The sequence below is a fragment of the Neolamprologus multifasciatus genome, chromosome 3 (assembly GCF_963576455.1).
Source record: "Neolamprologus multifasciatus chromosome 3, fNeoMul1.2, whole genome shotgun sequence".
Classification (NCBI taxonomy): Eukaryota; Metazoa; Chordata; class Actinopteri; order Cichliformes; family Cichlidae; genus Neolamprologus; species Neolamprologus multifasciatus.
The window spans coordinates 43169381-43184167 of NC_140441.1; the positions used below are offsets into that span (position 1 = coordinate 43169381).

Consider the following 14787-nt stretch of genomic DNA (forward strand, 5'->3'; position numbering starts at 1 on the left):
TCATAGTGTGCTATAAAAATCTTCCTGATTTACTTATTGCCAATTTTTCATATTTCAGAACACCAAATTCTAATATTAGAGAAAGATCATCTTTCAAGCATCTATCTAGCATCTATCAGCGTTCAAAGACACAATAACACATAGCTGTTATGGCAGTAATGCAAACGCAGAACAATGTTCCCATACACTTCAGTGGATTTAACATGTGACAAGTGACAGTTGGTCCAACATTGGGAAAACACTGTCACTGTGACCAAAGGGGTGTCCAATAAAGGTATATACGATTGAGTAGATGCAATGTATTTTTTTAAAAAAGACACTGTATGAATCATGGATAGAGCCAACGTCTATATGGGTTACTGCTGATTTCAACATACACAGAAAGATGTATGAGGGACTTGATATTGTATGCATTGGCTGTAGCTCATAGTGTGCTATAAAAATCTTCCTGATTTACTTATTGCCAATTTTTCATATTTCAGAACACCAAATTCTAATATTAGAGAAAGATCATCTGAGTAAATACATAATGCAGGTTTGAAATTATGATTTCATTTATTAAGCTACCCAAACCTACCTGACCTTGTGTTAAAAAGGATGGCACAACCAGTTATTATTTTTTAAGAGGCAATTAGTTTTGCATAAGTTTCTTTTTCTTTAGGAAATTAAATCATAGTTTTAAAGCTACATTTTGTATCCGCTCAGGTTATTTTTTTCTAATATTAAAATGTGATTGAAATGTGATCTGAAACATCTCAGTGTGACAGAGTAAACTAGCAGTTTGCTAGTTTACTCTGTCACACAGCTGCTCACATGAACAGTATATTAAGACTTGTTGCAGTTTACTATTTACTTAACTTGCAAATTCCACTAAATATTAGCATTATGGCTCAGAAGGAGCACCAGAAACATGTATACTCTATATTTCGTGCCAAAATACCCCAGAAAAGTACTTTAGAGATTATATCAGGCACGGTGACCACTGAAAGTGATGAAACAGATGAGGATGTGGAGGGAAAGGACACATCAGATGGAATGGTGGACAAAAAGGTCAAAGTTTGGGACACAGCATGAAAGGGAATTCGAACTCGGTATGCTGTGATCAGAGGAATGAAAGCTACTTTGAAGCGGTGCCTTATGGTAGGAAAGCTTTTCAACTGTGAAGTCAACACGGTGCGTGGTAGGCGTCTAAAGAACTGAAAAACTATCGTGATCAACCCTGAGACAACATGCTGTTCATTTGTCTTAGAAGTATTTCTGATGTTTCAGAAAAAAAATATTTTAAGGCTATAAGATGTGTCAGTGAGCAAAGTTATATAAAGTTCATATTTGATATATAATAACTGCTCCGCACTTACTTATATAGTTAAGAAGTTGAGATTTCACTAGTGCTGAAGAGCTTTTTCAGAAAATAACACATGCAATTAATTTACAGTATGGTTATGTGTAGTTTAGACATTTTTTATGGGTATTTTTATGACTTTTTCTCTTTATCACTGATGATAAAAAGAAAAGAGATGGAGAAACAGGGACACATAATGTAGCAAAGGTCTCCAAATAAAATCAGCACATTGCAGTTACTGCCTCATATGTCATTTTAAATGGGACTTTTACTGTCACAATTGATAAGGTTCATGTTAGTCAAAGCACTTATTGTGTTCTTACAGTTTTCTTTTAAAATCAATTTCAACTGAATATAAAATGTAACTTTGAAAAAGTTGTATCTTTTATCTTATCTTTGAATCAAACTTTTTAAAAATTTATCGAAATAAAATAATAATAAACTGCATGCCCAGTCATTCATTCGATTCGATGGGGCCCGTTGCATTGTTTTCACATACACATCACAAATGTAGAATAACAGAGACTACTCTTCAAGTCTCTCTCTTCATGTGGCCATATAAATAAACTACATCCCCATTAAAAATATATGAGGAAGAGAGAAACGGAGTGTGTTGCCCTTTTGCCTGGGGACCCTTCCCTTGAGATCATGCCTTATTTCACAGAAGAGCATACATTAGTCTGAGTGCTGAAATGAAAAACAGTGCAAGAGAGGAGAATTATGTGAGGCAAACAGAGGCAAATCTGGCAGCTGTGACGAAGACGGAGAAAATAACCAGCTGGATGAATAAGACTTGACAGTAGAAATAAGTTTACACTCTGAGTAACCTCGAGGCCACAGACGCTTGGTTGTGGCAGAGAAGGAAGAATACCAATGTTATCTCAAGAGAGAGGCAGCCAAGGCATATAACCAACTGTTGCAGCATGCCAGTGCTCTGACCAGCATTAGCAGTCTCTAATCTTTCTGGGCAGCTCCCAGTAGAACTGTATGAATGTCAGAGTGTAGCTGTAAAAGAGCATGCATGCTCAGTTGACTGTCCTGCATAAATAAATGTTTAACAGTAGTAAAGGTCTGCAGCTCTGCTTCCAGCTTCCCAGAGGCTTAATATGCTTAATTCCAGCCAACGATTTGCATGGTCTTTAACATTTGTAACCCCGCTTTTTTTTCTTTTTTTTAAACAGCATAATATACATTATGATATATTTCTCTTTTGAATCATTTTTGCTCATATTTTATTTTAGGACCCCATAAAAAAGTGGAATTAAACTACAAACTTAAAGCAAAGTCCCCCAAAAATGTAATCAGCCTTCTTCTTAGATTGGGATATAATAAATCCCTGCAGTAGTAGAAGGAGGTTATTTATAATTTATGTCCTGATCCTCTTATTGGAGGAAGCTATATAGAAGGATGACAATAGGAAATCAAGGACTGCATATAAATGGCATGCTACATTTCAAATGTAGTGCATTGTAACTTTATCATGTGTCACTTACATTTTTAAACAGCAGCTGAAAAGGTAAAAGGATATGTTGAAGGACAGGATTAGGGCATTGATTCTAGGCTGAAAAGCAAAAAAATGCACAATGATGACCAGCAAAATGAAGGAGTATTATCCACTGTAGGAACGTTGATATAAATATTACATGATATGGCAATCCAGTCATTAGTGGCCAGCATTTCAACAGCAGAGTGCTTCACTGTAGAATAAACAGATTAGAGAAAAATCCTCCTAACTGCTTCCCTCCATGTCATATTAATGAGAGTCATGCATATAAAGACATTATCTGAGATACATGCTAATCCACCCGCACCCTCAGAAAGTTGACTCTGGTTTAACAGCACAAAAGCTGTTGCACGTCGACCCAAGAGAGCGAGATGGATCATCTCAGTCAAGACCTTAGACATTTCTATTCATGCCACCTCTCTCTATAGAAGCTAATGGGTTTTCCCTCCAGCACATCTTTATTGTCTAATGCACAATAATGTCTCGGATGTTTTATGAGCTCAACCTAGGAAGCAGACAGAGAAGAAAGTAACGCCAAGGCTGATCGATGGCTAGGTACTTGATGGATATAACCATATGGAACAGGAAGGTTGATGGGGAAATGGGGAAAACACAGAGCTGTGGTGCAGAAAGCTACATTAGATGCCTAATGCTGTTCTGCAGAGAGACATCTGGGCATAATGCATTGTACAAGGATGCTGGTATCTTATCTGTTGAGAATTTAAAAAATGGATATGTGGAAATGGCTTACATACTTGGATAGATTAGGACAGAAATGGGCCTTGGGGTTGTAGTAAAATCAGCTGTTTTATTTGTAGATATTTCTTCTCTGCTCTATATCATATTCGTTCTTTTTATAGGCCTATAGTGCTACTTCTTAAAATCTTCCACAAATGTTAGCTAGTTTCAGTGTTGCGCACCTTTTTAACTTGATACATGAGTTTTTGAAACCTCTCCATCATTATAATAACCCAAACCTCCGTACATTTGTTGTACTTTTGTTTAATAAAAACAAGCTGTGAGCAGTAAAATTGCAAAACAGATGCATATATGGAAACTGATGCTTAATTTCTTTTTAAAAATGTCATTAGCTTCAATAAACACAAGAGTTTAAAAAAATAATAATTTCTTGGCAGTTATTTCACGGTTCATGTGGTGGGCCTTGTGAATGATGTATGGAATCAGTGAAAACTGTGTTTGCCTTAAAAAAAGACAGTTAAGGAGAGCTGTGTGATGAAACTTAGACTACATTTTAGTGTTGCAATGAAAAAGGCCTATCGTTAAAAGTGCTCACAAGTGGCATAAACTGTTGACTTTTGTGTAAGGTGTGTCTTGGTGCCACATCGTACAGTCTAATGAAACCAATTTAGAAAGCACAAAGGGATGGTTCAAAATCTGCACAGATCTGGATCTCCTTATGCGTGTGATGCTTAGCTGCACTAAGCACTCATCTGTAGGAACACATGGGGTGCGTTGGACCACCACTGATGAGAGAATTGGTAGCAGTTCACTGTCACAAAGAGCACAACCTGCACAGGTGCGGAGGCATGTTAGATACAAGCTAACAGGCAAACACCCACATTTAACATATCATTATGCAAACAGACACACAAAAAGTGTAGTTGTGGCAGCTGGGCAGCACACTGATTAACATGCTGAGTTTCACAGTGATACCTGGGAACAGCTCATTGAATCTTTCTACTTCTAGACACTGCACAGCTCCCATGTCTGCTTTATTTTTCAGAGCTTTTACCCACTTTCTTCCTTTTGAATTCCACATGCGAACAAGCCACAAAGGAAGATGTCTTGCAGGAAATGCCATTTTGAAAGTTATTATCTGTTGTCTTTAAGTATAGGGTACCATCCCTATGCTAATGGTGGTATTCACTAGAAAATTATACTACCTGCGGAAATGGTATCAGAACTTAATGCGAATCACTTCCCTTTATTATTCTTTTATTGTCAAAAGACAGACAAAAAGTCCAAAAGTCCCTCTGCAGCCATTATGAAGTCTTAAAAGATGAACACAGTGAGAGTACGCTGCACAAAAGAAAGATAACCTTCCCCTCTGAATGGATGAAGGCTAATGCTTTGCCTACAGATAAAGTTTCACTCAGCATACTAGCAAGCTGTTCTGTCACTGTGCTGGATAGTAGCCTTTATACTATAGCACGATTATTAACCGCAGTTCAGGTTCTCTCTCAGCTTTGCAGCTCCACTGACTTCACCCTCTCTTTCTTCCTAAAGTCCTCATCAGGGTGTTTGCAGCCTTCAAAGTCACTGGTTTTAGCCAGCCAATCCTCTTAGCACTAGGAAGAGGATCTCCCTCTGACAAAACGCTGATGTTCGCAGCATGAGACCTGTCAGATGTGTGTGAGGTGGAAGTGTGCGTGTCTCTAAGAAGTTTGCTTTTATTTGTGTATAAAAGTAATGTACGTGGCTTTCAAAGGCAAGGTGATTTCTAAGTCAGACAGGCGTTGCCTCCTGAGTGTAATTAATAATATAGTATTCTACATAATGGATAAAGCATGCTTGTGTGTGCGCTTGTTGCGTGCTTGTGTATATGAGAGTTTAACAGCTTTGTAAGTAAGTACATGCAAAAAACACTTTCAGCCACTCATATTTGAGCAAAAACCACACAGCACTTAATGATTATGTTCATGTTTTGGCAGGCTAAATGACCACAACGTCTTCTTCAGTAGACTCAATAATCTCACTGTCACTTTTTGACAGTATTGTTGCGGCGATATTAACTCTCGATAATGACCACGAGCGAGAAGGGTTTCTGTTTACGCCCTCGATAGCTGACAATTACTCTCTTGACATTTGATTTCCAAAATGTTATTTTATGTTTTGTATGACTCTGAAATTCAAGGATGTTTTCATGGGTGCATCTTTGTCTAAGTGCATCTAATGGATTAAAGTGCCAGTTTGTATGATTTAATACCAGCAATTATGACTTGGGGGGGGAGGGAGCGGTAGGCAGCCTGCGGGTGCAGAACAGAGCTGTCTGGGTTAGTGTTATCTCTGTGTCACACACAGATACATTTGTTGGATTGCTGGTAGTTCAGAGTGGAAGTTAACTCTTAGTGTGTGTGTGTGTGTGTTGGGGTATGTGTGCATGCATGTTTTTTTTTAGTTTTATCCTTTCTATCTTTTTGCTTTTTTGGCTCATTTATCTTAATGTATTGGTTCTGATGCTTCCTTTAAAGATACGGAGACTGGTGAAAGAAAGAAAAATGGGAAAAAATGCTGGAAGAAAGTGAGGGAGACAGAAGGTTGATATAGAGGTTGAAAACACGATGAAGTTAACTGAATGTAGCATCTATGAGTAGGGATGGGTATCCGGTGCCATGATGGCACCGGTTCTGTCATAAACGGTAGTAACCAGACCGAAAAGCAGCGCACATTTCGGTGCTTTTTTTTTTCCTGAGCTGTGATACACTTTAGATTCTAGCCAATCATTTTACGTTTCCGAGGATAGTAGGCGGGTCCAGGTAGGTATGTTCTTTTAGAGCAGAGCTACAGATTAAAAATGCCCAAGGCGAAGCGGTCAAAAGTCTGGCTATACTTCACAGCAAAATATGCAAACTCAGCAGCCTGCAACAAGTGCTTTAAGCTGATACTGTGATACTGTCAAAGGAGGTAACACCTCAAATCCGATGAAACACCTGGCGTTTCTTTTAAAAGCCGAGAAATGCGCCATATTTGATAGCTTGCTGCGAGACCTCACACCGTGCACATCTACTGCGGGTGTGGTGCCTGTTATCGGACCCGGAGTTTGCAACATCTCCCAAAAACCCGAAGAGTAGAGTCCTGGCCCCTAGCCCTGCCAGTGTAGCAGAAATGATGATGATGACGGATGATGATGGCAGCAGCAGCCGTTCTTCTCTGCGTGAGTAGCTTAATGTTGTTCGTGTGTAATTTAGGTTGAGTAGGGCTAACCATGTTATTAAATGAATGCATGTAAGGTGAACTAGCAAACACCGTCATAGCTACATGCAGCTATCTTCTTGTTTGACGGCAGATACTCCCTTCATCCTGGCCAAAAAGGCTAAAATGATCAAAGAAAAAGTGGAAAACAGCTAAACATGAGAGGTTTTTGGACAAAGTTTGTGTTTTTTCCATTGTTTAAGCACTGCTTCCAGCCAAGAGTGATACCATATATGCCCCATAGCTGCAGAAAAAGCTAACATTGTTATCTTTTTACAAAAAAACAGCTGAACATGAGAGGTTTTTCGACCAATTTTGTGTTCTCCATTCTTTGAGCACCGGTTTGAGCACCGTTTAAGCACCGGCACCGTTTCAAAAGTACCGGTTTGGTACCGGTATCGGATAAAACCTAAACGATACCCATCCCTATCTATGAGAAAGACACAGGCAAGGGAATTTAAGAAAGGGAGGGTGTGGAAAGAGTCATTGGAGAGGAAGTCGTCTTTGGTCTAATATATATAATGTTAAAATGAAAGAACCGTGGCCTCAATAAAGGCTCAATAAAGAGATTTTGGATTAATAGAGCTGTGAAAAGTAAGAGTTTCATTCATGGACTTTCCTTTCAGTTACATGGCCGTCATTCGTGAGTTCAACCTCAAGATCAGTTTGATTCAGACATCAAACTTTAACAATAAGTAATGTGCCTTTACTTGATATATAATATATTGCAGTGACGTTCTATCAGGAAAAGCAAGGCAGGCAATGCTTGGTTGTAAGAGAAAATTAAGACTTTACATGTTTTTGCTCCTTTCAATACAGCTTTTACATAATATGGGATAGTGGGTATCATTCTGTTGCTAGAGTCTCAGTCAATCTTTAGTAGATTTCCTGTCATATTGGAAATATGTTAACACTATGAACTCAGTTTTTGCAAAAATCTTTTCTCTTGCCTCGATTAGAAGTAACACATATGTTTTGCTTTGTATAGTATTCTTTGATTCTTGCACATGCTCTGAGTATGTTTTTCCTTATTTTTGGCTAATTTATTTAGGATATCTACCTACAGTAGTTTTTCCCATGTGCACGCAAAGTTATGCGGTACCCAACGCCATATTTGAACCCTATGGCCACTCATCTGGATTTATTTTTCAACCACTTCTGCACTATATAGTGTTGAAGTGGTTGAAAAATAAAAATATTTACACAACTGCTGTTACAAATGTGATATGTTAGGGATCCAGTCTTGATTGGGGTTATAGAATAAGATCGTCTGTGCTTTGATTTTTATATATCCTTCGTTATGAGAAATTTACATCTCACTTTTTTGAAGTTGCGGTTGTGTTATTTTAGAACTTGCTTTAATATATATCTAGCTAAAGTATATGTACACTCGCACAAACATCCATTTCCATCTAATATTTACATCACTTTTAAGCTTCCCTACTCCCTCAGCTAACGGGGTAGTAGTGTTGTAGTGTTCTTGGGACCGCCACATTGCTCATTAATTTCCAAGCTGTGCTTAACGCACGCGCCCCTCTGTAGGGAAGATGACATGTATATGTATGAGCGTATCAGGGCGCAGGAGAGAAGCAAGCAAGAGGGGGAGGTAGATAAGTGGGGGAGAGGAATAGAGCAGGGGCGAGAGCGAGCAGGTCATTATGCAAGAAACGAATGAAGTTGAAGTATCACCATAGATTCAGTGGGAAAATAGAAAAATAATAAAGGGTCATTGTGGCAATCTGGAGGTATGTCTGAGAAAAGCGGGAATAAAACATGAATACCAGATGAGCTATTACATTTTGTCAAGGCAAAATGACTGTGAATGCAGCATGATTTGTAGCGTATGGCATATGTGCTCAGGCTTTTCCAGGCTGTGGGCGTCAAAGATGTTCACAGTTCGGTAATTGGGAAAGTACTAAAGTTGCATCACAGCATTTACTCCTCAGAGCTCATTCTTGATGGTGAAATCTTTTGACACCAATGAATGGATTTTCTCTGTGCAGAATCTTTGCTTTTTAATATGGATGTTGGAGTGGATGACCCTCCTTCACAACTAAATTCAATTTGAAAGCAGCTGTACGAAGGACAAAGAGCAGAAGTGTGCAGGTTTCTTTTCCATAAAGACAAAATCCATTTCTGTGGGTTTTATTGTAGCACACTCGAGTGCAAAGAGAGTCAAGGGCAGTTGGGTTAAAGACCACAAGTGACGAGAGAACTAGAAACATCAGTTACAGAGCTTGCATAAAATCAACTGCAAGCAAATATGAATTAATAACTGCCAAATCGTCGTTCCTCGCCCTCTTTCCTCACTAACAAACACCTTTATTTTTACCATTACCAATTCTAATGAATACACTTCTAATCAGCATAAAATAACATTACAGGGGCGTCATTATTTTATTTCCTATGCATTTGTTATAGGTGGAATAACCAGAATTAGAAGAATACTAGAACCTACCTGATGACCTCACTGTGTGACCTGACAGGTTTTTTTTTAAAATATGATATTTAACAAATTGTAAGTACTTTAGCCTTGGGCTGGGCGTCACTTCTGAGGTCCTTCTTTGAAGCAGGCTCTTCACTAAATATTTAGGCCACAGGGCTGATGATATAAATAGAGATGTTTTCTCTCCAGTAAAGCCTGCCAGGCTGTGCTTCACTCTATTACACGGTTTGGGAGTTGGGAATTCATTTCAAAAGGCTGAGAGGTCCTTATTAATATAAATTCAACCACACACGCTTTCTTGTATTTGGTCATAATAGCAGCTGCATGTACTAATTCCTAGTGTTTATATGGAGTCTGGCATGAATACAGCAGAATTCCCACATCACACTGTCACAAAAAAAAGGAAATCATTGCCAAGGATATTTATCTTTTACTGAGCGCATTGTTCAAAAATATGTGCAAAGATCTTAGGTTAGGTTTCAGAAGTCTGTACTTTGGCTATGGCTTTTATGCTTTGTATGTTTAAGACAATAACATAGCACTTTATTTATGAAGCGCATAAAAATATTGCTAGACAAAAAAAACCCAAAGCAAACAAACATAAAAGAAAAGCACAGGCCATAAAGTCAAAGATAAAGGCACAAATAAGAGCTGTAGAAGTTAACAGTATTAAGGTACATAAAAAGTGTATTAAAGAAGCCTGCCTAACATGCGTTGTCAAATTTTGGAGCCACAGCAGCAAAAGCTCATTCAGTAGCAGGAGATGTGATCAGGATAAGTTTCCATTGTACTGCATGCATCAAACCTAAACAAAGTTTACTGTTAGCACATCTTTCACTTTTTTGAAGTGAGAGCATAGAAATCTGAGGACATATATTCCAGTTTACTGCTTTGCCACAGTCTCATCTCCTCACTTCTTTTGTTGACTGTAGTCAGGTGTAGTCAGGCCCAGGCCACAGGGCGGGGTCTTTCCCTGCCTTACATATACTGATGTACTGATGCTACCATCTCCCGGTTGGGTAGCAGCCCCTCCTACGCCTGCTGTTCCAGCCCTTAGCACGAGGATTGCATGTATATCAAGTTCAGGCTTTCTAGCCATGATCCAAATTAATTGTGACAAGAATCTAATGCACCACTGAGAAAATCGTCTTTGTTTTTGCAGCCCGATCACCCTTATCTGATCGCTGTTTTATTTTTTCAACTTAACATAAATTGTATTTTTTTATTCCATGCTCAAATTGTTTGTCAATATGCATAATCACGGTGTAATTTATGGGTAAGCTACAAAAGTCCTCTTGAGAATGTTACAAATAATGATTTTTATCTGTGTATGCTTCATGTGCATCTTACCAGCACATTATGTCTTGAATTCAAATCCATATCAGTGTTCATTTCAGCCGGAAAATGTCCTTTTCATACCAGTTCATACCAGATGTACCTGTCTGAGATTCCCAAGTGCAACTGAAATGAAGGGGAGAGATTTTTAAGTGATTCCATCATTGCCCTGTTATAACAGACAGCACAAACGGAAAGTGGGGAGTTTTTTAATGTTCCAGTTTTTGTTTTAGATTGCAGTTGGATTTGCTGCAGTTTTAGTTGTGCTTAAAGATCGCAAAATATGACTGGATAGCAAATGAATCACAATGGGGTGGCCAGAGAAAAGTTGGACTCCACAGTAGAGCACAGTGTGTTCAGGTCATTATTATCCATCTATATCTGCGTTTTGCTGGGTTCTTAAACCCCCTGTGTGCTATTTTCCATTCATCCATTCATTGGCTTAACTCAGCTGAAATTGATGCTAGCTCATTCCCCTCTTGCTACTGTGTCATCTCCACTCTCCTCCTGCTTCCAAATGGCTGCTTGTTTTCCGGCTGCACGGTCTGTCTGTTCAGTCATGTTGGGAGACACTTGCTAAGGCTGGAGATGAAAAGAAACGTAATAGTCGAAGCGTTGAAGAGAGTTTGGCACAGTTTGGTTTAGTGTAAAAGGGACAAAGAGTCCAACAGATGCTTCCAGTCTGATTACGTTTGACAGCCTGTATGAAGGAGTCAGCTGGGTATCTGTATGGTTATATACGCAAGGGGGGGAGTTTTTCAAGGCTCTGAAAAACTCTGAATTATATGTGGATGTTGACAAAATATGCATTGTAGTTGCTTTCTTGTCTTATTTAACTTTAGTCAAGTTTGGTATGATATGTGTAACGTTGCTGTCATGCACGATATTATCAGCCTAAAGCCCACATAGCAACAGCATTAGTAGATTTTGCTTTGGGCATAATTTAGCAGCTGCTTATGGAAATGTACTCTCCAGCTCTTTCTCTGTTTGTAAATTACTAAAATAATGTATGCAAGCTTATTTTAAAGGAACTCTCCCATTTGGAAAACATTTAAATTATCAATCACACCTATTGGAGCCTAATCTCTGCGTGAGCTCTCAATTTAAATTCCCTCAAAAATTAAATAAACAAACAAGAAGGCAAACAGATTAATAAATAAACACATCAACATATAAATGGATAATTATCTCTGCAGCTCATTAGCATGTTGCATCCCCACCCAGTCCCCATCTTTTCTATTAATCCGGGGTTAGGAAAGGTGATGAACTATCTTTCCCCCTGTTGCTTTTCCAACGCACACTTATCCCCTTCTCTGTATTCCTTACCTATCCTCTCCATTCTCTCCCATTCCTGCCTACTCTGGGTGTGCTTTTACCAAACTCCACACTGATAGCGCTTGATTAAAATGAAGGTCAGTGAAAAGAGCAGAAGAATGAAAAATCCTAATGGGGAATGGGCTGATCTACACACACACGCATAACAACATACCTGTGTGAGCGTGGAATCACTCAGAGACAGCCACAGCAGGTGCTATCATGGAAACTGATGGGGTGGTGCAAGGGCGCCACGAGTCCTTTTCATGTGTCCAATTAGTGCGTGACACAGATGTCTTTTCTACAAAAGCAAGCCTATTATAGCTCGGGGGCAGTTTGAGGGTTTGAGAAGGGATGAGTGGATATTGCATGCCTGTGTTGGGCGAGATTGTCTTTCAAGAGGCATCTCTGCTTGACAGGCATCATACGGTACATTGCATGTACTCACGTTAGAAGTTGATATGGGAATATGCATGGACATTGTATTATTCTGTGTTCTGAAACAGGACTGGTTACTTCTCAAAGCATGAGATTGGGATTGAAGCTTCCATCGTTTTGATTAGCTATAATTTTTATGGAAAAACATTGTGAAGACCTTCTTGTTAGTTTAGCTTATTTCTGACCGTCTGGGGGAATTTGTTGTATTGCTGATGGATGCTTCTGCTGCTACCACCAGTAAAAAATGTGATGAAAGTCTTTGTTCTCACAAAATAGCCAAAAAGTCAAATGTCTTTCCCTGGAGGCTCTTTCGGTTGCTATTGAGCGCTGCACTGGTCATAGGTGTTGAACAGTTAGGAAAAAAAAAAGTTGAAAATGTAGTAAAGTTGCATTTGAGAAAGAGGAGCAGAGTTGTGGTAAGTCGCCTTGGGAATTCACCAGCAGAGGCTGTTATGCTTTGTTAACTAAATATTGGCTGAAAAGAATACTACACTGTAAAAAGAAATTGTAATATAAACGTTTTTTACTGTGTATTTTACAGTTTTTTACTGTTCTTCTAGAATATCATTAAATTCACATATATAGACTGTGATTTTACATTTCAAATGTAAAAATCACTGTAAATCTTGTTTTTTAAATGTATCTGTCTGTACATATGCATATTTAGATTGTTAAAATACATTCACAAATGTATCATAATTTCACAAATATTTGTCCGTTATTTGAAAGATTGAACTGTTGAATTCAAATGTAATGCTATGGAAAAATATATAAAATGATTCTTATAAACTTTTTTTTACAACAAATAATAATTATTATTATTGTTATTTAGGGCGATCGTGGCTCAAGACTTGGCAGTTCGCCTTGCAATCAGAAGGTTGCCAGTTCGAGCCCCGGCTCGGACACGCTTGGTCGTTGTGTCCTTGGGCAAGACACTTCACCTACCACCTACTGGTGATGGCCAGAGGGGAATTGTAAAGCGCTATATGAATGCAATCCATTATTATTTAAACCAACTGTTAACTGTATATTTCTGTACATTTAAGTATTATTATTCATATTGCCACATTCATTGACCTTGTTTATAGGTAATTTCATTGTCACATTAAAATGTTCCTAATTTAATGTTTAAAAGCACTTGAAAAAGGCAAAATCCCATGTAAAATTAGGGCAACAAACTGTTTTGTCATTACTGAAAATTACCGTATTTTTATGGGAAAGTTATTTTCTGTTATTTCATGGTATTTATTGACGCCCCAGCTGCCAGAATATTACTGTTTTTTTAGGATTTTTTTTTTCACGGTGTACAAACGCCCACTCTCCCCAGCAGTTGCGAGTGATTACACTGTGTGTCTGACACTGGAGGAGCATCGTAGTTTCTGAACAAAAGTAAATGTTGATGCTGCTCTCACTGATTATGTATATGGTCAGCGGATGTATATAGTAGTAGGTTAAAGCATTTTGAGCACGTTCTGTACACTGTTTAAAAAAAAATCCTAGAAAAACAGTAATATTCTGGCAGCTGGGGCGCCAAAATAATACCATGAAATAACAGAAAATAACTTTCCCATAAAAATACGGTTATTTTCAGTAATGGCAATGCAGTTTGTTGCCCTAATTTTACATGGGATTTTGCCTTTTTCAAGTGCTTTTAAACATTAAATCAGGAACATTTTAATGTGATCAAACAATGAAATTACCTATAAACAAGGTCAATGAATGCAGCAATATGAATAATAATACTTAAATGTACAGAAGTATACAGTTAACAGTTGGTTTAAATAATAATGGATTGCATGCCCTGGGACAGACTGACAGAGGCGAGGCTGCCATATCACACCATCGGCCCCTCACCAGTAGGTGGTAGGCGAAGTGTCTTGACCAAGGACACAACAACTGAGAGTGTCCGAGCCGGGGCTCGAACCGGCAACCTTCTGATCACAAGGCGAACGCCCAATTCTTGAGCCACGTTAAAATAAAAATAATAGTAAAAATTATTTGATGTAAACAGAGTTTATAGGAATCATGTTATATATTTCTCCATAGCATTACATTTGAATTTAACAGTTCAATCCTTCACATAACGGACAAATATTTGTGCAATCATGATACATTTGTGAATGTATTTTAACAATCTAAATATGCATATGTACTGTCAAATACATTTAAAAAACAAGAAAATTATGCTTTATTACATTACAGTGATTTTACATTAATTTACATTTGAAATGTAAAATCACTGTCTATATATGTATATTTTATACTTTTTTTACAGTGTATATATCTGCATATGTAGTATCTACTTCAGGCTAAATATATCTTTCACTTCATTTGAGTTGCAGCCACATTCACTGTCAGGTTTGGCAGTTTCACATTTCGAACGCTGATGCACCGCACACCGTGTCTCTAGGTTACACGCGGAGAAGGAACATTCACTGCATTCCAATGCCTGATCTTGGCTTCATGGTGTTGCCC

General features: G+C 38.3%; 1 protein-coding gene and 2 long non-coding RNA genes across 3 annotated transcripts in view; 2 read left to right on the forward strand and 1 right to left on the reverse strand.

The window, feature by feature from the left end:
• nrxn2b (neurexin 2b) overlaps positions 1-14787 on the forward strand; it is a 728828-nt gene that overhangs the window by 526996 nt on the left and 187045 nt on the right.
• Positions 1-14787, reverse strand: part of LOC146523309 (uncharacterized) — a 431764-nt gene that overhangs the window by 50155 nt on the left and 366822 nt on the right. The gene's annotated exons all lie outside the window — the stretch shown is intronic.
• Positions 1-14787, forward strand: part of LOC146523310 (uncharacterized) — an 86164-nt gene that overhangs the window by 21722 nt on the left and 49655 nt on the right. The gene's annotated exons all lie outside the window — the stretch shown is intronic.